Source organism: Leptonychotes weddellii, chromosome 8, assembly GCF_054177405.1.
Source record: "Leptonychotes weddellii isolate Sample4059 chromosome 8, ASM5417740v2, whole genome shotgun sequence".
Lineage (NCBI taxonomy): Eukaryota > Metazoa > Chordata > Mammalia > Carnivora > Phocidae > Leptonychotes > Leptonychotes weddellii.
In genome coordinates this window covers 85,127,382-85,152,703 of record NC_138376.1, presented here as the reverse complement: position 1 = coordinate 85,152,703, position 25,322 = coordinate 85,127,382, and positions in this window count along the sequence as shown.

Sequence of the window (25,322 nt, the reverse complement as noted above, 5' to 3'; positions counted from 1 at the left end):
CCTTTGGCTCAGGTCATGATCCCAGGGTCCTGGGATGGAGCCCCACATGGGCTCCCTGCTGAGCAGGAACTCTGCTTCTCCCTCTCCTCCCCGCTTGTGATCTCTCTCTCTCTCTCTCTCAAATAAATAAGATCTTAAAAAAAAAAAAAAGTGGGAAGTCAGACACTATAGAAATACATGATTGGGCAAAGTAGGATTCCAAATGCTGGTTTTTTTTTGTTTTTTAAAGATTTTATTTATTTATTTATTTATTAGAGAGCAAGCGAGAGAGAAACAACATGAGAGAGGAGAGGGTCAGAGGGAGAAGCAGGCTCCCCACTGAGCCGGGAGCCCGATGTGGGACTTGATCCCAGGACCCTGGGATCATGACCTGAGCCGAAGGCAGTCGCTTAACCAACTGAGCCACCCAGGCGCCCCCAAATGCTGTTTAAACAAGCTATTTCCTGTTTGGATCTGCCATATACAATATTAGATTCATTGCATCTAATTATATAGATAATTTAAACATGTATATATTAATAAGAATATATAATTTTGGGGGGCTTCTGGGTGATGCAGTCATTAAGCATCTGCCTCCGGGTCAGGTCATGATCCCAGGGTCCTGGGATCGAGCCCCATGTGGGGCTCCCCACTCAGTGGGAAGCCTGCTTTTCCCTCTCCCACTCCCCCTGCTTGTGTTCCCTCTCTCACTGTCTCTCTCTCTTCCGAATAAATAAATAAAATCTTAAAATATATATATATGTAATTTTTAAAAATATATATATTTTAAATACTTTTTTTTAAAAGAGATGTTTTGGGTTCACCGCAAAATTGACAGGAAGTTATAGAGATTTCCCATATACCTTTGCCCCCACACAAGCACAGCCTTGCCCACGATCAGCATCCCCACCAGAGTGGTGCATTTGTTAGAACTGATGAACCTACATTGACTCTTGATAATCTCCCAGAGTCCCTAGTTCACATTAGGGTTCACTCTTGGTGATGTACCTTCCACGGGTTTGGACAAATGTGCAATGAATGTATTCATCATTATAGGATCATACGGAGTATTTTTACTGCCTAAAAAAATCCTCTGTATCCTGCCTATTCATCCTTCCCCACCCTCCAACCCCTGGCAACCACTGAGCTTTTTACTGTCCCCTTGGTTTTGCCTTTTCCAGAATGTCACATAGGTGGAATCACAGAGTATGTGAGATTGTCTTCTTTCACTTAGTCATAGGCATTTACATTTCCTCCATATCTTTTCATGGCTTGATAGCTGATTTCTTTTTCATGCTGAATAATGTTCCATTGTTTGGATGTACCAGAGTTTGTTTATAATCTAGTCACTTATTGAAGGACATCTTGGTTGCTTCCACGTTTGGGCAATTATGAATAAAGCTGCTATACGTATCCATGTCAGGCATATTTTTATATCATTAAGTCTACTTTGTCACAGGTAATTTATTCAGTCTCTGAATGGACAAAAGACTAAATTTTCTTCACAGTTGTAGTGAGTACATTATCTTGTTTATTTATAGGTGTTTTATGAATGTTTTATATTTAGCCCACATTAAACTCATACACAGTTTTCTGAGGGACCAGCTTATTTTCCCTCTGTGTGTGCCCCGACTAATTGTCTTGATCTGATCTCATATTCAGAGTAAGACTTGATAACATTTGTAGTTATCAGGAATATGAAGTACTATTCTGTCTTCTATCTTAGACATTAGGCTGACAGTAAACCAATGGCTCTCCAGATGATTGCTCCTCCTATTACTTTATTTATTTGTTTTTTTTTTTAAGATTTTATTTATTTATTCATGAGAGACAGAGAGAGAGACAGAGGCAGAGGGAGAAGCAGGCTCCCCGCGGAGCAGGGAGCCCGATGCGGGACTCGATCCCAGGACCCGGGGATCATGACCTGAGCCGAAGGCAGATGCTTAACTGACTGAGCCACCCAGGCGTCCCACTTTATTTATTTGTTGATTCATTTTTATTCCCAGCCAGTCATTCAATATGTATTTCTTTAGTGTCTGTTATGAGCCAGGTACTATATTATCACTGGGGACATAAAGATGAGTAAGATGATTTCTGCCCTGAGGAGCTCACATCCAGGTAGGAGAGACAGATACTAAACAAATAATAATGATATAGTGAAATATTTCTATAATTACAGTAGCAGCATGTGCAAAATGCACAGGTAACCCAAAGCTGGGGAGTGATTAATTTTGCTTGGGAGAGCCGACACAAACTTGGGCACGGGACCTGGGCCTTAAAGACTGAAGAAAGATTCCATGGGCAGAGATGAGAAAGAGGCCTTCCATAAGGGAGAAACAGCACAAAGAGGAGAAGCAATATGTATTTTTAGACATTTTAATATTTTTATCAGAATAATACATGTACAGGGTTTTAAAATATAATTTTCAAGAGGGGATTATAATGGGAAGCCCCTCCCCCACACCTTCATTCCTATTCTGCCCCCAGGGACAACCTTCATTGTATTGTTTTTTTCTGATAACCTTTTTATTTTAGAATAGTTCTGAATCTGTGATAATTTGACACAGCAGCAATAGAAATCTAATGCAGGGCTCCCCTCACATGGGCCATTCTATGTGGCCTTCACTTTGGAGTGATCAGGTAGGAAATCATCCTTTCATTGGAGAACTTTGAAATGCTGGCGTGTGACCATCTTTTCTCAGGAACTGCTCGGTTTCTTTGGCAAAGAATCCTGTCTTGCCTGAAAGGCTACCTGCCTTCTGCGGAGCTGTCTAGGAAGGAAAGGGTTTGAAGAGTCTAACCATTCCATATGCAGATTTTCAGTTAATTCCCCTATTTTCATCCCTATGCCTAACTCCTGGCCATGCTGTGCATCTTGTCCCCAAATCCTGAGTTTTTCCTCCTTCCCTTTGTTCAAAGAATAAATCTACCTCCTGCCTAAGTGGTGATGACATGGGTGCTGACATTCTTTGCCTGGACGAGGTGATAGACTTCCTCATGTAGCTTCACCTTCTTCCCACACACTCTCTGTTGTACGTGATTCCTCAGGGCCTGAGCGTCTCCAGGGTTCTGTGAAACGAACCTATTCTCTCCTTGTTGGTGCCCCGTGCTTGCCCTTTAAAACCTGGAATCCTTGGTCCAGGGGTATCACATGTGTCTCCTCCACCCCTTCTCTGACTTTTGAAATAAGACTGAAATATTTTGTCAACTAACGTCCTCCCTCCTACTTTTGTTATGTTTGCAAGCTTAAGCCTCTTTTATTCTTTCAAATATTTTAGCAGAGTTTCTGAAAGGAGACTGTAAGCTTGCATGTTTGTCTTTAACCTGAACAAGGGAAAACATCTTAATGGTTAAGAACTTCGATAGACTGCATTTAAATTCTGCCTTCGTTGCACTCTCTCTCTAATTGACTCCACCTTTTGAAACCTCAATCTCCTCTGTGTAAAATGGGGATAATGCTACTACCTACCTCATTGGGTTGCTGCAAGGATCCAATGAAATCTTTATGTTTGGCACAGTGCCTGAAGTCAGTGACTCTAATAAATGTTAGTGACTGCCATTATACAGGTAAGAAAGGATTTTCATAAGATGGAAAGAAGAATTTGGAGATATGAGGCTAAAAAAAAGTCAAATTGGTGTTATAAAGAGATAAACTATCTCAGCTACAAATGACTCAGAGAAGAGAAGAGGCAAGGAAATCAGTTAGAAAGCTATTGTAATAGTCTGAGAGAGACATGGTAAGGCCATGAACCAAAAAAATGGCAATGTTTGTAAAAAGGATAAGATTGATTATAGCTAGGTTTAAGGGGTTCTCAACCTGAGGTGCACAGTACAATCCCCTGGGGAGGTGAGGTTTGTTTTGTTTTGTTTTGTTTTGTTTTAATATTGATGCCCATGATCCTACACCCAGACCACTGAATCAGAATATCTGGAAATGGAGCCACGCATCCATGTTTGTAAAGTCTTCCAAATGATTCTAATATGCATCCAGGCTCGGAAATCACTAGTTTAGATGATAGAAGTCATAGGACTGATCCAGTGACTGTCAGAGGACACAAAAGAAGTTGAGAACTACCACCAAGTTTCTGGTTTGGCTAATTTAATTTATTGGGAGGAGCTTCAGTCTTTGCAATATGTTTAGGGGATAATTCATACTGCTGCAAGCAACTTTTTATCCAACCTCCATTGCATAGAGGACAGAAGTGGATGTCTGATTAAGTGAAATAATAAGTGTATTTCTAATTATCCTTCACCTGTTCCTCCTTTAAGGAGAGCAAAATATTGGAAGACTTCTCCCCACTGCATTCACAGCTGTCCAGGGGATGCAGCCAGAGCTTCAGGGGGACCCAGGGAGCTAGTCACTGTAAGACCATGGGATGGGTGGTAGAGAATGGGTTGCAGATCACTGTACTTGACAGGAGCCCAAAACCCAGCTTGGCTGTGGTAGTCTTATTTATTTAGGATTTACAACCTGCTTACTTTCAAAAGGATTTGAGGTAGCTTATCAAATTAAGCTAAAGCATATGATTAGGAAATCAAAACAAGAGACCACCAAAGGGCCTGGAAGAAAGAGATGCTTCCATTCATTGAGATCAGCGGTCTCTGTAGGGCCTGATGTAGGCTCTGGGTTCTCCTGAGAACACTGTGGGTTGTTATTTCTTAGGTTAAGACTCTCAAAAATGCACAACATTTTCCATAAGATAGAGCTTTTTTCATGAAACAAAAACTTGAAAAGGGTTCACTGCAAGTATCTATCCTTTCCTGAATAACAAATTTCTGGAAGGAGGAAGGGAAAGAGGGGGCTAAGTAGATGGCCCAGGTACTTAAGAGACTCAACAGGTATAAAACTTACAGCATGTGACTGAGAGTCAGGTCGGGGCTCTTTATCAACAAGTCATTTAAGCTTTTTTATCTGCAAAAAGATAACATTCAACAGATACATTTTCATCTCTGCCACTTGAATTCATTCGTGATTAAATTAGGAAGGAAGGATAGAACTATACATTCATTAGATTTTATGGTGATCCTTATCCTTAAAGTTCTCTCTTCCAAATATTAAGTTCATCAGGTGAGCCCTTAATATGTGCTGGAAGAGTTAATTCATGGCCAAATCTCCAACAAGGATCTGTAGGGTAAAATTTATCTTCTTGGTAAAGTAAGAACCAAATAATTTAGATGTTGGATATGAAAAGTACAAACTGTATTATATTCTCCGTCAAAATGCAAAGTCAGCCCACATCAGCTTGAGAGTGGGCAGGAAGGACTCCTGCAGGCAGAGCCAGGGCTTTATTCAAGACAGTGTTGACTCTTCCTAAGAATCTGCAAGATTGGGGCACCTGGGTGGCTCAGTCGTTAAGCTTCTGCCTTCTGCTCAGGTCATGATCCCAGAGTCCTGGGATCGAGCCCCGCATTAGGCTCCCTGCTCTGCAGGAAGCCTGCTTCTCCCTCTCCCACTCCCCCTGCTTGTGTTCCCTCTCTTGCTGTGTCTCTCTCTGTCAAATAAATAAATAAAATCTTTAAAAAAAAAAAAAAAAAAGAATCTGCAAGATGGGGCATGCCTGGGTGGCTCAGTGGGTTAAGCATCTGACTCTTGATTTTGGCTCAGGTCATGAGCTGGGGGTCGTGAGATTGAAACCCACATCACATTCCGTGCTAAGTGTGGAGCCCACTTAAGATTCTCTCTCTCCCTCTCTCTCTCTTTCTCGCTCTCTAAAAAGAAAGAAGAAAGAAAAGAAAAGAATCTGCAAAATGGGAAAGAAATTGTTTACTGGATTCCAAGTTCTACTCCACAAGGTGATATGTACATATGTATCTCCAGAGCTGAAGGGCCCCCCAGGGACTCCAGCTAAGATGGCTGGTGCTATATATACCTTATTTCACTTAATTCTCACAAAATTGATGTAAAGCAAGCATAGATTTCCCCATTGCACACTTGAGGAAACAGTTCAAGTAATCTGCCCAATGTTTTTTTTTGTTTGTTTTTATTTATTTTTTTTAAAGATTTTATTTATTTATTTGAGAGAGAGACAATGAGAGACAGAGAGCATGAGAGGGAGGAGGGTCAGAGGGAGAAGCAGACTCCCCGCCGAGCAGGGAGCCTGATGCGGGACTCGATCCCGGGACTCCAGGATCATGACCTGAGCCGAAGGCAGTCGCTTAACCAACTGAGCCATCCAGGCGCCCTGTTTGTTTTTATTTTAATTCCAGTTAGTAAACATACACTGTTATATTGGTTTAAGGTGTACAATATAGTGACTCAACAATTCTCTTCATTACTCAGAGCTCATCACAACAAGTGTACTCCTTAATCTCCATCACCTATTTAACGCATCCCCTCCCTCCCCTCTGGTAACCATCAGTTTGTTCTCTATAATTGAGTCTCCTTTTTTTTCTCTCTCTCTCTCTCTTTTTTCCCTCTTTGTTTTGTTTCTTAAATCCCACATGTGAGTGAAATCATATAGTATTTGTCTTTCTCTGACTGACTTATTTTACTTAGCATTATACTCTAGCTCCATACATGTTGCTGTAAATGGCAAGATTTCATTCTTTTTGATGGCTAATATTCCATTATACATATAGACACCACTTCTTCTTTATCCATTCATCAATCAATGGACACTCAGACTACTTCCATAATTTGGCTATTGTAAATAATGCTGCAATAAACATAGGGGTGCATATACTCTTTTGAATTAATGTTTTTATATTCTTTTTTTTTTTTTAAGATTTATTTATTTAATTGACAGAGACAGCGAGAGAGGGAACACAAGCAGGGGGAATGGGAGAGGGAGAAGCAGGCTTCCCGCCGAGCAGGGAGCCCAATGCGGGGCTCGATCCCACGACCCCGGGATCATGACCTGAGCTGAAGGCAGTCGCTTAACCAACTGAGCCACCCAGGCACCCCAGTGTTTTTATATTCTTCGTGTGAATGCCCAGTAGTGCAATTGCTGGATCATAGGGTGGTCCTATTTTTAACTTCTTGAGGAAACTCCATACCGTTTTCCTAATCTGCCCAGGGTTCCTCGGACTGGACCCAAACTCAGGTCTGTGTTTTTTCCAAGTCCCTAACTTTTCCCATTCCCTCTTGATTGTCAGTGTACTTGGTTGAGTATCTAAAGTTCTGGCTCATACAGCAGGGAAACTGCTATTTTCCGCAGATCTCTTTGTTAAAATTGTAAGAGCATGGTCAAAACACTTTGACATAGTAACCAGTAATATCTGCTACACTGGGCTACTTCTTGTCAATGTTTTCAAAGGTCTTCAAGTTTATGGTTTTTTATTATTTTCCCAACAATTCCATGAGTTGGCTCAGGGCTGGTAGAACTAATCCTGTTTGACCTTATGGAAAAACGGAGGCTCCAGAAGTTAAGTGACTAGCTCCAGGCTGTTAGCCATGCTTCCGCCACTGCAAAGTCCCTCATTGCTCAGTCCGGCATTAAGGATGTTGCTGTCTCTGATGGGGGGCTGTATCGTGTGTCAGAAGTGATTTTACCTATATCTATTTTACCAGGTATCAGAATAATAAAGACAGTTCTCTAGCAATAGGAAGCATAAAAGGACGGGAGCTGGCCCCACACTGCTGAGAAAATATGCAGGACTAGCAGCAGTACAAGAGGCCAGATACGGGGTTGAAGCAGCCCAGTTTCCAGAGCCAAACAACCAGTGCCATATCCAGCTAATTCTACTGGTGAGGACCAAACCCCTTTTCCCTGTGTGTGGGTGGGCCAGAGTAAGAGATGGAGGGAGTGATGGGTCTGTACTCCAGGAAAGTCCTTGACCTCTGGTTTATGATCCCCACAGCCCCCAGACTGGCAGGTTCCTGCAAACTTATGGTAGAAACATTAGTTTTCACACTTGATTCCTATTCCCAGAAAAGGAACTTGTATTTTGCGTATTCCCTTATATTTGGCAAGTATTTGTATTGACCACGGAGGTTAGCACCATACTGGTGTTAGGGGGAATTGCTATTGTTATTATTATGTAAATGGAATATTATAAATGTACAGTATGTTCATTTCAAATTAAATATTAGGGAAATACACTGTGTTAGCACAGCAGCAAAGAGAAAACAAGCCAGGGGCTTACATTGTCATTCAGGAAAATAAGTCAAGAGGACAAATTTGGGGGGCGCCTGGGTGGCTCAGCTGGTTAAGCGTCTGCCTTCGGCTCAGGTCAAGATCTCAAGGTCCTAGGATCAAATCCCTGCATTGAGCTTGCTGCTCAGCTGGGAGCCTGCTTCTCCCTCTGCCTGCCGCTCCTCCTGCTTGTGCTCTCTCTCTCTGACAAATAAATAAAATCTTAAAAAAAAAAAAAAAAAGAGGACAAATTTGGGAGCCCAAGAAAGGACCCAGAAGAACTGTCTGGCACCTTCATAACTTCTAGGGAAAATGAGCAAAATGACGACTTCAAGAATGCTTTACAAGGTCAACTGACTTGAAATTCTCCTTGTGGAAGGGTATCAAAATTATATCTAAAATGGCAAAGGGGATCAAGGTAACTCTGAGAGAAAAAAGGGATTCCTGAGTTTATACTTAGTTTCCAATGTGATAGCATCTTTCTAAAAAATGTGAAACTAAGTAACTTTTTAGAGTAGTCTTAGGAGTATCAGTAAATAAGCAGAACTAAGTTTTAGTCTTTGGGTGTCTAGTTTGTTTTGAATACAGGTTCCTATAATACGTAAGTGATATTTTTCTCCATTGCGGCACACCAGATTCATGTACTATAGCAAAGGTTCAATGACCCAGTAAAATCACAAAGGAAAAGCAGGCGGCTCATCTTCTCAAGGCTTGCTTAGTACAGACTGTATTTAGACACACATTTTTATGATAGTTTTGCCACTCCGAAAACTGGGTGTGTACATTAGTGCTGAAAATGCATGGCAGTGCACCAAAACTCCACATGATGTCTTCAGTGTGGCTCTCATTTCATGATCTTAGTATTTCCCTTAACTGTTCATTGCTCACACCCCGGCAGTTTCCGCCTCCGATGGGGATCGGTGCTTACTTTCTCTCCCAGATTGTGCCATTCCAAGGAAGGAACACCTCAGACTTTGATTTCTTGGCACAGTTCCCTTTAGCCTACCTAGTTCAAGCCCAGCTCACGAAAATGTTAAGTGTCATTTGAAATTTGGATTTAAAAAAATAAGTTTCTAACCCTAAATTGTGCATGTCAGAAAAAAATACAGAATTATAAGCCAAAGGATCTGGGTCTTGTCCTGGTGCTGCAGCTGGTGGCCGTGTTACCTTTGGCAAGTCTGTTTGGCCTTCTGGGACTCAGTTTTCATCAGTAAAATGGTGGGTCCCAACATCTTCTGTATCCCACACCCAGTAATTCACTAATAATTTGGGTGCCTGCTAAGTGGCAAACCCTCTGTGGGGTGCCAGGGAAATCACAGAGATGATGAAGGCATGAACCATGTGGTCACAAAATCTTCATTCCTGACATGGCTGATCACTAACTGATATTGAGCTTTCCTCAGACGGTCCTGTCAGAGCGACCTACTGACTTTTTGACCAAAAAAGCCATATTTTAAGAGGAAATTTTAACCTGTTCTTCCCAGCCAAAATAGAAATGGGGACCATAATGTTAGGTCTATTATTATACTCTGCATGTCATATGCAAAGATGCTGGATCAGATTAAGGAAAGGGAGAATCCCAGAATGAGTTCCAAGCATTCTGCTCCCTGAAAGGCTCTCTTTGCTAAACATTTGGGGCAGCATTTTTCAAAACGTGTTCCATAGTACACTAGTTTTTCAGAATGTTAATGTGTTCTGTGAAAGAAGTTTCCAACACTACAGACATTGGAAGAATACTAGGCAAAAAAAAAAAAAAAATTAAACAATTTTTCTTAGAGCAGGTTTTCTTGGTGCCTTTATCATGTAATGTGACTTTAAAAGAGCCTGGAGAAGCACTAACCAAACTTCTTTGACCATAGAGCTTGTTTGTCTGTTTTGCAGAGCATCTCATGGGGCTAGTCCTCTATGGAACTTTGGACTTTTGTGGAAGTAGTCTAAAAATGCATGTCTTGGGACGCCTGGGTGGCTCAGTCGGTTAAGCATCTGCCTTCAGCTGAGGTCATGATCCTGGGGTCCTGGGATCGAGCCCCAAGTCGGGCTCCCTGCTCAGCGGGGAGCCTGCTTCTCCCTCTCCCTCTGCCACTCCCCCTGCTTGTGCTCTCTCTCTCAAATGAATAAATAAAAAATCTTAAAAAAATAAAAATGCATATCTTTCACATAAGAACTCATACATGAACATTCGTAGCATCTTATTCATAATAGTCCAAAAGTGGACACAACCCAAATATCCATCAACTGATTAATGGATTAATAAAATGTGGTATAGCCATACAATGGATTATTATTTAGCCATAAAAAGGAATGAAGTACTGCAATGATATGAATGAACCTCCATGATAAATGGAAAGATGCCAGACATGAAAGAACACATATCCTACGATTCCATTTATGTGAAATACAAATCCATATAGACAGAAAGTAGAGTTGTGTTTGCTAGGGACTGGAGTTGGGAAAGACTATAAAATAACAGCTAATGGGTATGGGATTTCTTTGGTGGGGGTGTTGCTGAAGTTGTTCCAAAGCTATATTGTGGTTATGGTTATACAGCTCTGAATATATTAAAAACCATTTAAGTGTATACTTTAAATATAAAAATGTTATAGCATGCGAGTTATAGCTCAATAAAGCCCTTAACAAGCACATATTTTTGTGAAAGAAAGAAAAGAAAGAAAGAAAGAAAAGAAAAAAGAAAGAGAGAAAGAAAGAAGAAAGAGCGAATTAACCAAAGGGAGTCAGGCCTGTCTTTTTGAGTGCTATCCATCTACAGTTATGATTCATTGTCTTAGAGGTTTGCATGCTGTAGTAAAAGGAGCCAACATGGCTTCAAACCCACTTGTACCATTCACTGATTGAGCAACCCTGGAAAAGTCCTAACCTCTCTAAGTCTTCCCTTATCTCTAAGTAGGAATAATAACAGGACTCTTGTGAAGATTGATGAAACCATGTTTAGACATTCTTTTGAAAAGTGTAAACCTTTTATGAATGCTAGCTATTATTTTACTGTAGTGAAAGGACCATTGGGTGCGAAGCCTAGGTGATGTTTCTAGGGTTCAGTTTCCTTCTCTGAGATAATAAAATACCTTCCTGGGGCGCCTGGGTGGCTCAATTGGCTGGGCGACTGCCTTCGGCTCGGGTCATGATCCTGGAGGCCCGGGATCGAGTCCCGCATCGGGCTCCCTGCTCAGCGGGGGGTCTGCTTCTCCCTCTGACCCTCCCCCCTCTCATGTGCTTTCTCTCTCTCTCATTCTCTCTCTCAAATAGATAAATCTTTAAAAAAAAAAAAATACCTTCCTCACTGGGTTGCTACGAGAATTTAATGGGTTAATACATGTAACCCTCTTACAATAGTGTCTGACATTTAGTAAGCATTCCCTATCTATAGCTTAACTTCTTATTTTTCTTTCCAGGCTTACTTACCAAAATGGTTTTCACACATTGTATTTTCTCTCTTATTTCATTCTCTTGCCTCGATGGCTTTGACCATATCGAATATATTATTCCTCCCTTTCTTTCTAGTGGCTCTCAGTTATTTATAAGTCACCATATCCTTGTTTTCCTGCTATTCTTCTAGGGTGTGCATGTCAAATTATTTTTGTTGCTTCTTAAACATATGCCCTTTAACCCACATTGTAGTTTCTTTGGCTGGTCTCCAATGTGTCAGCAACTTCTTTGCCCACTAGTTTAGTTCTCTGCGTGGTGAGGATGATAATTAGAAGGAAAATCTATAAAGAAAAGGGAAAAGGAGAATGAAAATTCTATCTGATAAATACTTACTATCTGCTCCCTTTTAAGAAGGAAGAGTTTTTAAATGGTCATGTCACCAACAAAAAGCGGCATATTAAGTACTGGCAGGACACGTTGTGCATGCATAAATCAATACCAATGAGCCGAGCCCAGAGGAGTAGTAAGCATACTACACCACTCCTCTAACACTCGGTATGTTAACTTTTTTTAAAGTAATCTCTACCCCAACGTGGGGCTTGAACTCACAACCCTGAGATCAAGAGTCGCATGCTCTACTGACCGAGCCAGACAGGTGCCCCCTTAATAGTCAGTATGTTAATGCCTTTGCATAACTTTGGGCACTTTCTAGTCAGAACTTCATAACAAAGACACCTCCCCTTCATCAGATGAGAAATATGAAAAAAAAGTTTTCAGAAAGCATGAAAAGGGGAAAAGAAATAGGACTCAAGAGAGCTATATGCTAGTTTTAGTTTCTTCCTCTGTAGACTAGACATTCAGTAAGATCCCCTTTAGCATTACAACTATGATTTTAACATAAATTAGGAGATCAGATTCACCATTCATTAATAATTCATTCAGTAAACACATTTATACAGGAATATAATATACAAGAATAGAACATATGTGGTAAGTCCTATGTGAGAGGAAACATCACAGGAAGTTACCTTACCCAGACCAATGGTTTAGCAGCCTTCTTGGTCAACATGACATTGAACTAGGTCTTAAAGAAAAAATGTAAATTAGATAGTTGAGGGAAAGAAGAGCATTCCAGGAAGAAGAGGAGTTTATGCAAAGGGACAAAGCCTAAGAACAGCCAACCCATTCCGGGAACACACTGGCACTTATTTATAAATGCACAGTACAGTATGGCTGTTATGGAAGTTCGTAAAGATACTCTACTGTGCGCCTAGTATATTGCTTAGCATGTCATAGTACAGAGTTTGGATATTGTCCAGCAGGCAACAGAGAACAGAGGTTTTTAAATGGATAAGTGACAGGATTACATTTGCATTTTAGAAATACTTGAGAAACATATGAAAAAGAAAGAAGAGGGCAGGTGTAGAGTCTGGAACACCAGCTAGGATATAAGAAATGATAGTGGTAGGAAGTAAGGTGGACACCTTGGGACTAGGGGGCATTGAGGACAGATCTGAGTCATGTTCAAGAAGATATAACTAACCTCGGTGACAAATTTGATGCACAGGTTAAAGGAGAAGAAGAAGCCAAGAAATTGTCCCATGTTCCTCTTGGGCGACTGAGTAGATAGAGTTACCAACCTCCCATAAGGAGAGTATTTGAGTAGGGATGGAAAGAGGAACAATTCTCCTTTAAACATGTTTGATTTGAAATGGTGACAAAACACACAAGTAGAAATGTCTATGAGCCTAGAACCCAAAAGATCTGGGCTGGACTTCTGGTTGTCATGGTCATTAGCACATATGTAAAAGTCACTGTCACTGGACTGCAAGCTCGGTGGGCAGGAACTCTGACTTATTTACAGAAGGAACTCAAGAAATATTTAAGTGAATAAAAATGCAATCCCAAAGGAATGGGAACACTGAAGTACAGGCATGAGACTGCTAACATCTGACATTGAGTATCATTAGCAAAGCACACAAAAGAGAACAAGAAGAAACAAGAGGAGAAATAGGAGGACACTTACGGGGAAGAAGGAAAATGTTTTAAGGAGAGCACTCCAGCAGAGTCAAAGAATACTGGAGGGTCTGATAAAATGAGTCCAAAGCATGTGTATTGGATTTCATATCAAGGAGTTGGTGACTTACGGGAAATAATGCTGCTTCAGAGAAAGAGGGATCATCCTTTTGAAAAACCTTAGAGGGGCACCTGGGTGGCACAGTTGGTTCAGCAACCAACCCTTGCTTTCAGCTGGGGTTGTGATCTCAGGATCATGGGACCAAGCCGCATGTCGAGCCCAGAGTCTGCTTGAGACTCTCTCTGCCTCTCCCTCTGCCCCTCCCCCCCGTGCTATCTCTCTCAGATAAATAAATAAATCTTTTTTTTAAGAGTTTATTTATTTATTTGAGAGAGAGAGAGAACACAGCGTGAGCAGGGGGAGGGGCAGAGGGAGAGGGAGAGAGAATCTCCAGCGGACTCCCTGCTGAATACAGAGCCTGACTCCGGGCTCGATCTCACGACCCTGAGATCATGACCTGAGCCGAAATCAAGAGTCAGACACTTAACCAGCTGAGCCACCCAGGCACCCCAATAAATTAATCTTAAAAAAAAAAAAAAGAATCTTAGCTGTGAAGGGGAGAAGAAAGTGTAGTAGCTACTGGACACATTTTAGTGAAGAGGGTTCTTTTTTGTTTTAAGATGAAAGTGTCATAATTAAGTCTATTTGATGAGAAGGAAAAAGTAGTATAATAAAAAGGCTGAGGTCTTTATAAAAGAGAAAAGAGAATTAATAAAATGAGTTTTATAAAAATATTCCTAATTAGAGTCCTCTAAGTGGGAGGCTCCTCACGGGCCCATAAATTGTTGTGTGATTTTCTAAAGGAATAGATTTATCTCTCTTGTAAGAAGTACTTCAGTTGTAGAAATCAAAACATACTTGTGGTGTTGCTGTCTTATCTCTGAGAAATACCCATGGATCTAAGCTTCCTATTTTTAATTATAAAATGAGATTATGCCCATTAATTCCATCTATTCTCCCTCCCGCCCTGCTTCCCTCTCTCTCCTCATTCCTAAACAATGATTTGTGTTCAGAGCTCCAAATGGAAGAAGATGCATCTATTCCCAGGCTTCATTCGTTCCAACCCAAGGGCTTTTAAGTTTTCAATTTACATGCTGAAACTGAAACAGGAAAAAGAAATCCCACTGAAGCCATGCATGCAATCCTGTGGGAAAAATGCTTCAGGAACCTGGTGAGACAATGGGATTCTGGAAAGCAAGGCTTAAAGCTCCTCTTGGTTGTAGGAAGACTATACCACCAATCAAAAGCAAATGAGGAAATCTCTGAACAGTAAGAGAAAGAAGAAATCCAACACGGTGCATCCGTGTTTGCAGCACTGTATTAAAGTTCAATTTCTCCTGGCACTAAGAGGCCAGCCACCATCATCTTGTCCATCTTTCTATCTGAATGGACAGGCCTAGTATTACAGTCTTGGGGTTGGGAGAGGGGTACTCTAGAAAAAAAGATTTCTTTAATTCCTTCTTTCTACCTCTCTTTATGTTAAGTGGTGAAGTAGTTCATGTAAAACATCATATCTACTCAATAGCTTACAAGTTGAATCACTTGTTGTTTTTTTTTAAATAAAAATACTATAAAAAGTTCCAACAAAATAGATGATATTAAGGAAACAATAAAAGCCCCTCCAGCCTGTCATTGCCCTATGACCACTTCTTGGATGTACCCATTAACGGTAGTTACTGGGTATCCTGCCAGAAATTCCCTGAGGATGTGTGGGCAAAAATATGACTACCTTTTATTTGCAAAGAAGATGATGGTGGTAATAATCACCTGGGCCCTACACTGTCACAGTCCCGGGCTTTTGTTTCCAAATCTGCAAGTGGGTAGGCCTGTGTTTCTCTCTCCAACTGCATTAACTGAAATGGGCAAACCAATTGCTGCCTTGCTTCAGTAGTGATGAGTCCTAAGTAGGTTTTAGAAGTGCTCTCAGGGAACCTCAACCCTCTGATCCTCCTCTTTCTCCTCCAAAAGGGAAGAGTAGCTTTGAAAAGGTAAGCCCCTGCTGAGGTCCTTCTCTGACTCCCTCTGGGGCTTCTCTCTGGAAGCTCTGTCCTTTTCCTGGCTGGAGCCCCTCCTCCTCGGATGAGGAAAGCATGCTGCTGCTGCCTTAGCTTTAATGAGTATCCAATTAAAAAGAAAGCCAAAATCCTCTTTTCTGAAGACAAGAGAGACCTGAGATTGAAAATACCATGAACCCGGAAGTAAATGAGGAAGACTCAGAATTTCAGAAGTAGTAGCAGTAATAATAATAATTAATGTTTTTTAAAAATTCTCAGATTGAGTTGCTTTTTCCACAGATATCATTTTTCATGGATCTGCCTGAGAGCTCCCTTTCTTCACACTGAATAGTTATAACACTGTTTAAAATGTGCAAACCTGTGCATTTGTTTGCTTCTATTGACATAAGATAAGCTTCGTATCTTTTTTGGCCTCAGACTTTCCAGTCTTCAGCGGACTGAGCAAGTAGATGAGCAAAGGGGAAAACAGGCTGGCTCATACTTTCTGGCATCGACCCAATTTTCCAATCTTCAAAATTCTCAGCCAGTTTCCCTCTCTTCATCATTGTATTGTGCGATTTGAAAGACACAGTGGAAATAGCTATGGGAACACAAAGAAAGAAAGAACACACACTATGGGGTTAGCAGAGAGGAAACCCTCTTAATAGATTTCAAAAGAATAAATCCTGGAGCAATCCTGAGTCTTAAAAGATTTACCAGAAATGTAGGCAGAACTCCAAGACCATGTTGCTGGAAAAAATTACAATATTGGGTATTGTAAGATAGAAGATAAGAAGAAGAGAAATTCCAAATGATTTAATAATTAAATTCATGTATGGCTTCTTGTTAACAAGGTCCTACCAAGAACTGTAAGATCCAACCTTGTTACCCTCTTAGCTGGAATAAATATGATGTAGTATTTGCTGAAGTTATCTGTATCATCTTATTTCTAAAATAACTTTGTGTACTTTGGGCCTTTCAGGTAGCCAAATTCTGTGCAAAGTATAAGTTTTCCAGTGATTTTTCATTTTTTTGAGAGAGAAAGAAAGATCGAGGGAAAAAGGGGGCAGGGGCAAAGGGAGGGGGAGAGAGAGAATCTTAAGCCAGCTACACGCCCAGCATGGAACCTGACGCAGGGCTCCATCTCACAACCCGGAGATCATGACCTGAGCTGAAATCGAGTCAGACGCTTAACCAACTGAGTCACCCAGGCACCCCTCCAATGTTTTTTTTTAAAATCAGTGATTTCCTATCAATATATCACCTGGTCTGTCGAGTCTTTCTTTCTTTTTTTTTTTTTTAATTTTTTAAACTAAACTCTGCTCCCAACATGGGGCTAGAACCACAACCCTGAGATCAAGAGTTGCATGCTCTACTGACTGAGCCAGCCAGGTGCCCCTGTCAAGTTCTGACTATGCTTTCCCAGGACTATTGAAATCTCTAACTTGACTGGACCACAGCTATGTCTATGTCTTATGTCTCTGTCTTATGAACTCATGAGGAATACATTCATAGCAAAGAAAGCACTAGAAATTGAACTATAATAAGAATCTACCGGGCGCCTGGGTGGCTCAGTTGGTTAGGCGACTGCCTTCGGCTCAGGTCATGATCCTGGAGTCCCTGGATCGAGTCCCGCATCGGGCTCCCTGTTCGGCAGGGAGTCTGCTTCTCCCTCTCCCACTCCCCGTTTGTGTTCCCTCTCTCGCTGTGTCTTTCTCTGTCAAATAAATAAATAAAATCTTTAAAAAAAAAAAAAAAAGAATCTACCTAAAGATGTCTCAAGAGAAATAAGTTGCATTCAGAAATAAGTTTTCTTTATTCCAGTGTGGGCTCTGGCAACATATAAGGGCTTTCAATATCTAATCTGGATTTATTGGCTTTTTCTTTAAAGGTTGCAAAGATAGATGCATTTTGTGAATATATGTGACCAGTAGACAAGTTTCAATAAACTTCAAGTTATATTAAAAGTTTAATAGCTCGGCTGCAAACTAAAAATACTCATCAGTAATTCAGGGTTTACTGGCTTTTTGGTGTTTGGAACTCTGGAGGTGATAAAGCAGATAAAAGAGTATTTTTTTAACTAATTAGTGAGTAGATTTGTCTAAAACAGAGACTCAGCAATCCCATCTGCAGGGTCCCTGTCAGAAATGCTATGGAAAATAGGCAGGACAACAGAGCCTAGACAAATAGACTGGGATCAGAGCCGAGAGGCATCATGGAAGAGGGAAGGCATAGTGGCTCAGGTGTCATGACATGGGGACTCTGGCAGACTCCATCGTTGCTTACCCAACAGATCCCTCACCCTGTTCAGCTATTAGGAAGAGAGGTTTTAATATTAAGACACATAGTTCTGGCCTCTGTTCTGGGGAGAGATGAACGTGTGATCCAATTCTTTACAACAATATATAAGGGGAAGTCTGCTGGGTGATTCTGCTCTGGGTGAAAACAAGAGGTGTATAAGGAGAAGGTCTTTCTGCCTGGCTGTTGTCAGGCCAACCCAATCCACCCACCCTCTGCCATTTCTGGTCTTTGAATGTTGTGAAGCTTTTGGCTGGGGCAGCCATATTGCAACCAGGAAAGGATGAAAAGCCAACATGCCATGGATGGTAAAAACAGAAGGATAGAAAGAGCCTGGGGTTTTTTTGTTTGTTTGTTTTATTTTTATTTTTATTATGTTCAGTTAGCCAGCATATAGTACATCATAAGTTTTTGATGTAGTGTTTAACGATTCATTAGTTTCATATAACACCCAGTAGAGCCTGGGATTTTAATGACCCCATTGAGAAGATGAACCAATGCCAGTAGATGGCTATCTCTACATTTCTTGATATGAAAACAATAAATCCATTTGTTTTAGCCACTATTCCTCAATATTTCTGTTATTTGCAGCTGAAAGCATTCCTAGTTACTAGGGAAATGATAGTCTTGGTTCTAAAACCAAACCATAGCATGACATTGAGCCAAAAAAAAAAGACCTTGTTAAAAAAACTAAAATATAATGAATGACCTCTCAAATACTTTTCCTTATTTATAAAATGAGGAACAAGAACCAAAACAATCACTGTCATCTTTTCAAGATAAACAAAAGAGTCTATATCTTTGAAATAATTAAAAACAGGTATTTTGAGCTCCTACCTAACATATTTTGAGGTCTTTCCTGGCCCCATGCTGAGGGTTTAGTCTACATTATCTCATTTAACCTTCCAACAATCCTTTAAAGTGAAGGCTCTCGGGTGCCTGGGTGGCTCAGTTGGTTAAGCGACTGCCTTCGGCTCAGGTCATGATCCTGGAGTCCCTGGATCGAGTCCCACATCGGGCTCCCTGCTCGGCAGGGAGTCTGCTTCTCCCTCTGACCCTCTCATGCTCTATCTCATTCTCTGTCTCAAATAAATAAATAAAATCTTTAAAAAAAATAATAATAAAGTGAAGGCTCTCAACCCTTTTTGATAAATGAGAAAACTGTAATTGAGAGAGGCTGAGTAACATGCTTAACGCCAAACAACTACGAAGTAGCAGAACCAAGACACATGTGCGGTCTCTTTCCCGCATCTGAATGCATTCACAACTTAGTGAAACAGAGTGAAAATTTGTCCTAACATTAATGCTGTGAGTGAGGCCAAAGCCTTACGGACACTTGGGTGATGTTGGTTGTTTTACATTTCAAGAGACAGGACTTGACCTATGGTATAAACAAAACCATGTAACAGGTACCTTCCCACCACCACTATGTCTTCATACAGAGATGGGCTGAGACTACACACAGGGGTCAAGACTCTCCTAAGGAAATAATTTTGAATTCATTCTAATACATACACAAACAGGTCATTGAGGCACTGATGTTCTATGCCATAAAGTGTGTCTGTAACAATTTTGGCTTAGAGGAATTTTGAATGTAAGAATAATCAGAGCCTACCTGCATCACGCAGAGAACTCTCCGGAAAGTTCCCAAACATAGAGTGTCTGTCGTTAACGGTCTTCTGGTACCCAGCCGAAATAAACTACATAATCCGTTCTACATAACTGAATGAATGGACTGCACACCACAGAGGTAGCAACTACATCAGTGACAAGCAAGGGGACCCTGACCAAAAAGATGACTTTGGTTTTGAAATTATGATCAAATACCCACTTTTTTTTTCTGGCAGAAATTAGGCCACAGGTCCATTTGTCTGTTAAGGCATGTCATAATTCATGATATGAAAACCTTATCCTCTGCATATGAAAAAACACTCATTTATTCTTTAAAGTTATTTTATTGCTAAAACAACATATTTTTGTAGCAAATCATAAAAAATATGGATAAGAAAACAAAATGAAATAAAACAAAACAAAAAACTGTAAAGATCACCCACAGTTCCACACAAGATGTAACATTTTGAATTCATTATGGATTCATTAACTGAATGAAGATATATATACCACTGCTGTGAGTAAAAATGGAATATCGGTAAGACAGCCACAGAGCGCTGTTTCCACTGGGTACCAGCTGCACAGCCTGGGGCAAGTTTCTTTAGCCAATCTTGGCTTTGGTTTCCTTACCTATAAAGTGAGAATAATAATAATACCTACTTCATAGGGTTTTTTTTAGTGACCATTAAATGAATTACTTTATGTAAAGCACTAATAATGGAGCTGGTCCATACTAAACACTAAATAAATGAGAGCCCTTGCATGTTTTGTAACACGCTATTATCTCGTTCATGTTATTTCATAGTCTTCTACAACATAATTTTTAGTGACTGCAAAGAATTGAATTGTAACAATATATTATAATTTAATCAGTCTCTTATTGTTGAACAGTTCAGTTGTTTCCAATATGTCACTATTTTATACGCCTTTACACCGTGACAAAACTACTTACAGCCAAATTTTTGCACACATCCCTGATTATTTCCTTCAGATGTATTCTTAGGAATAAAATTGCTGAGTCAAAATGGTGAATACACAGCTAAGTTTCCAGATTTGTTACATGAATTTACAATTCCTTCAGTAGTGTATGCCACCCAGCCCCTTAGAAAATATTCAGTATTTTGCCAATTTGATCATTTACAAGTGATTTGCCTTTTCTGTTTTAGTTTTTCATGGGTTCCTACTGACGTGAAATGCTTTTTCATTGTTCATGGACACCTTTGTTTTATCCTTGAGACTTGCCCGTTCCAGCATGGCTTTTCACGGACCTGCCAGCCCACTCCCCACCCATCACCAGTTACCTCCACTTCACCTAATTCTGGGATGGTTTTTTCTGATCTCCTTTCTCTAGACCTTTTGGTAGTCTTTGACACAGTTAACCATTTTCTCCTTAAAAGATTCTCCTCTCTTGCTCTCTGAGATACCGCATCTTTCTGTCTCTCTAGCCATTCCTCCTCACTCTCCTCTGTCTGACCCCTCATGGCCTAATCCTGGGCCCTGTCTATGTGATCTCACTCACTTTCCACTTAATTACCACATAGACTAATTATATCTCCAACCAAAACTTCCCTTCTGAGCTCCAGACTCGGACATTCAACTGATAGTAACATCTCTACTTGCATGTATCTCCGGAATCTCAAATTCAATAGGTTCTAAAAGAAACAGGGATTCCCCTTTCTCTTCACTCAGTCTTCCCTGACTTAAAAATGTCACTATCCTATTCAGAGCTAATCGGGTTAGAAACCAGGGTCATTGCTGGTTGCTTTCCCCTTCCCCACTGGGCCTTACCTTCCCGTTTGTAAGCAAGTTCTATTGTTTCTCTTTCCAAAATAAATCTTAACCCTTCTCCTCCTCTCCCTCCTCCTTAAACCTCAGTCCCAGTCAAAGTCACCTAGCTTTGCCTCTACTACTACCATAACTTCTCATCTTGTCACCTTGTTTGTTCTCTTGCATCCCTCCAACCTGTTGTGCATAAAGCACACATGTTTTTTAAGTGGAAATTTTGATCGTGTTATTCCTGCTTAAAGCCCTTCATTGGATTCCCATAACTTTTCAAATAAACTCCAAACTACTTACCACAATCGAGAAGGCTCTGCATGACTTGCTGCTTGTCTCCCTCTTCCATTTCATTCCTGACCACTCTCCCTGTCCTCTCCCTCACCACATTGGCCTCCTTTCCATTCCTGCAGGGCCTTTGCACGTGCTGTCCCAGCCTACTGGAATGCTCTTTCCACTTCCTCTCCTCTTCACTTAGAAGTTTCCTTCTCATCCTAAAGCTCTTGGTTTGTATGCAGCTCCTCAGAGAGGCCTCTCCTGGGCCAATATCACAGTACTTCTACTCCATATTCCCTGTTCTCTTCATAGCACAGAATAGGCTCTCAAGAAATACTTCTTGAACAATGGATGGGTACTTTGCCCAGTTTAATTTTTTTTTTTTAAGGTTTTATTTATTTATCTGAGACAGAGAGAATGAGAGAGAGAGAGAGAGCACATGAGAGGGGGGAGGGTCAGAGGGAGAAGCAGGCTCCCTGCCGAGCAGGGAGCCCGATGCGGGACTCGATCCCAGGACTCCAGGATCATGACCTGAGCCGAAGGCAGTCGCTTAACCAACTGAGCCACCCAGGCGCCCTGCCCAGTTTAATTTTTATTAGTGTTTTAATATTTTCTTATTGGTTTTCAAGAACTTCAAACATTTTTTGTTTATTAAGTATAGTAATGCTTTCTCTTTTATCTTTTGCTCTTTCCTATTTGTGGTGTTTTAGGTCAACAGATGTTTTTCACTTTTATGTACTCAATTCTATCATTTCTGTCCTCTAAGATTCTATCTCAGGTATCAAGCTCAGGCTGGACTTGCCCATTCTATTCACTCTCATTTATTTATGTGGTACTTTATTATGTTGACTTATTTACATTTTAATTTTATATCCATGTGGAATTTGTTTTGCTGTATGATATGATGTAAGATTTAACTTATACCAATAATGTTTATTTGGTATTCCTTTTATTTTTGGATGATTTGAAATGCCACATGGAATATATATTACATGCTAATAAATATTTGAGTGTGTTCCTGCACTCTTCAGAATAGTCCTTTTGTTTGTCTGTCTATCCCTACACCAGGACCATTCTTTTATTATCTGGTAAGGCCAATATGCTCTCGTTATTTAAAGGATTTTCAAGGGTAGTATTGACTCCATGAAAGTTTTCAAACATTTTAAACTATTCTTACTCATTTTTTTCCTACCAGATAAACTTAAAAAAAAAAGACCCAGTAGAATTTTAGTTGGAATTGTATTTGATTTATAGTTTAATTTGGAGAAAACTAAAATCTTAACATTATTAAGTCTTCCCTCCCAGGAACATGGTCCATCTCTCCATTTAAGCTTGTAAATTTGTGAGTCTCAGTAAAAATGTGTGGTTTTATATATAGGTCCCCCTCCTTTTTCGGTTAACATATGGTAAGCACTGCCTGTGCCCTGCCTACCAAATGACTTCGGCACTCCTGTCTATGTGCCAAGCAAGGGCTGCTTACTGGGCCTCCCTATACAAGTGGGTATTTTCTGCCCATAAGAGCACACGAGGCCTGCTGGCAGGGCCAGCTGGAAATCTGGAGTTCAAGTCCCTAGACATAGGCTCATGCCGTCTCCCAGACGGACCCAGTGGGGTGAAACTCTGTCCTCCCCCGGAAAACACTAACTGGATGACGCACCTCTACTTTCTTCCCCTCTCCTTCTCTCTTCCTCATTCCCAAACTGGGTTCCCGGGATCACTTCAGTAAACAACTCTAACACTCATCTTTGTCTCAGGGTCAGCTTTTAGGGAAACCCCAACCAAGGCATAACCCCTAATTATTTTTAGTTGCTATTGTAAATGGAACTTCTAAAAGTGACAATTCCTAACTAGCAATATAAGAAAGTTATTGATTTTTTTGTCTATGGTAGAAATACATGTGCATATAATAATATACTCAAACATTAGTTTTGTCATGAAAAAATGAGTACTGTTAAATTGCTTTACATACGTACTCTGCAAATACTGTATGTATTGTGCATTTACACAGATGTAGTGCATAGAGTTGCATATACAACCTCAATGTATGCAGTATCTCCGGGGAAATTTGGAGAATTTTGTGATTTTGCCTACGCACAACTTTTACCTTGCTCACTGTTTTTAGAACCTCATGATCTTTGGCAACTGGCTTCCTTACTGAATTCATTTATTAGTTTTAATAGCATTTCAGTTGATTCTCTTAGTCTTTCCAGGTAGACAATCACATCAATAGGAAACAATAAGAATTTTGTCTCTTTTTCATTATTTATACATGTGGTTTCTTCATCTTGTTTTATTGCATTTGCCAGACTTTTCAGAACAATGTTAAGTATTAGTGGTGAAAGGAATATCCTTGTCTAATTTCAGATTTGAATAGAAATTGAATGTTTCTCTTCCTATTGAGATAATGTGTTTGGGGAATGTGTACAGTTTATCCAAAGGCAATTAAATAAAATAAATTACAAATTAAACTGAATTAAAATAAATGATACATTGAATGCAGGATGGACTTTCAGTTTTACACTGGCATGAGATATTTTCTGATTTTTCAATAGATCATTTCTAATAAACTTGATTCTCTTAATTTAAAATGAGTCTAATTTTTATAAGCTCATCTGTAATTTAAGTCTATTTGAGATCTTCTCTAGTGGTTCTATCCTCATTGGACTTTTGATTCCATGGATCATATGAAGAAGTTGCTTCTTCAGATTGGTCTGGGACTTCCAAAGTTCAGGACAGTTGACGTTGATTCATAAGCTAGAAAAATAAAGCCTCTAAAATGTAACAAGGATTTGGGATTTCATACGCACATTTGCCAAATACACAGCCCACGTAACTGTTTCTGCTCTTATTATTGGTTCCGATAGACCCAAGTGTTTTCACATAAACACAAACTACAAACATGTAATATGATTTTAAAATTTGGAAGTAATATCAGCTATCACCCTCTAAATTTCATCTTGAGGGTTGCTTTACGAACTTGGTCCGCATTTTGCTTTGTTTTAAACTTAGCACTCTTCATCAAGCCGAACAGCAGGAGGCAAGACATGGTTTGGCCGGGCATATGTGAGATGGCACCAATTTCCAGTTAGCGTCCATATCTGTTCTTAGCGTGGGCGGGGCAAAAGTTCTTCCTTGAGGAATCCTAGATGTGATTTTGTATTCCTCAAAACTTTTCAAGTTTTATTTCTCATGGATATATTTTTAAAATTCCACAGCTTACCTTATTCTTTTCCCAACCTCTGTTTGCCCCCAGATTAGTGAAGGCAGGTTCTGGGTCAGCCATGCTAAAGTGGAAGGCGAAGGGGAAATAAACACTTTCGACCACATCTAAAAAAAAATAGTCTGTTTTAAGGCACAAAGAATTGCAAGTACCTCAATTTATTCGAGTAGTCACCTATTGACATTTAAGATCTCCAATCTTTTGTGATTCAAAAATGCTGAACCTATTGTCCTTATGCACACACCATCTTGTACACACGTAAACATATCTGGCTACTTTGAACATAGGAAGATATGTATCGGGCAGATACCAAGATATTTTAGTGGACCTAAGAAGGAGTTGACTAATCACGTTAGAGGAAGAGAAGCCAAACTGCTGAAGAAACCTCAGCAGCAGGACTTGGTAGATCAGCTCTCCAGAGCACGGCTCAGTTTTACCATCTCCCAGTGTGGCACACTGGCTAGATACTCACCAAAGCCATTTCCTCTTTTTCCTTCTAACACCAGCTAGACTACACTTCCCAGCTCCTTTGCCTATGGGGGTAGCCTTGTGACTCTTTCTAGCCAATCGAATGTGAGCAGAAACGCTATATGTCACTTTTATGTTGACTCCTAAAACCTGCCACGCCATTCTCT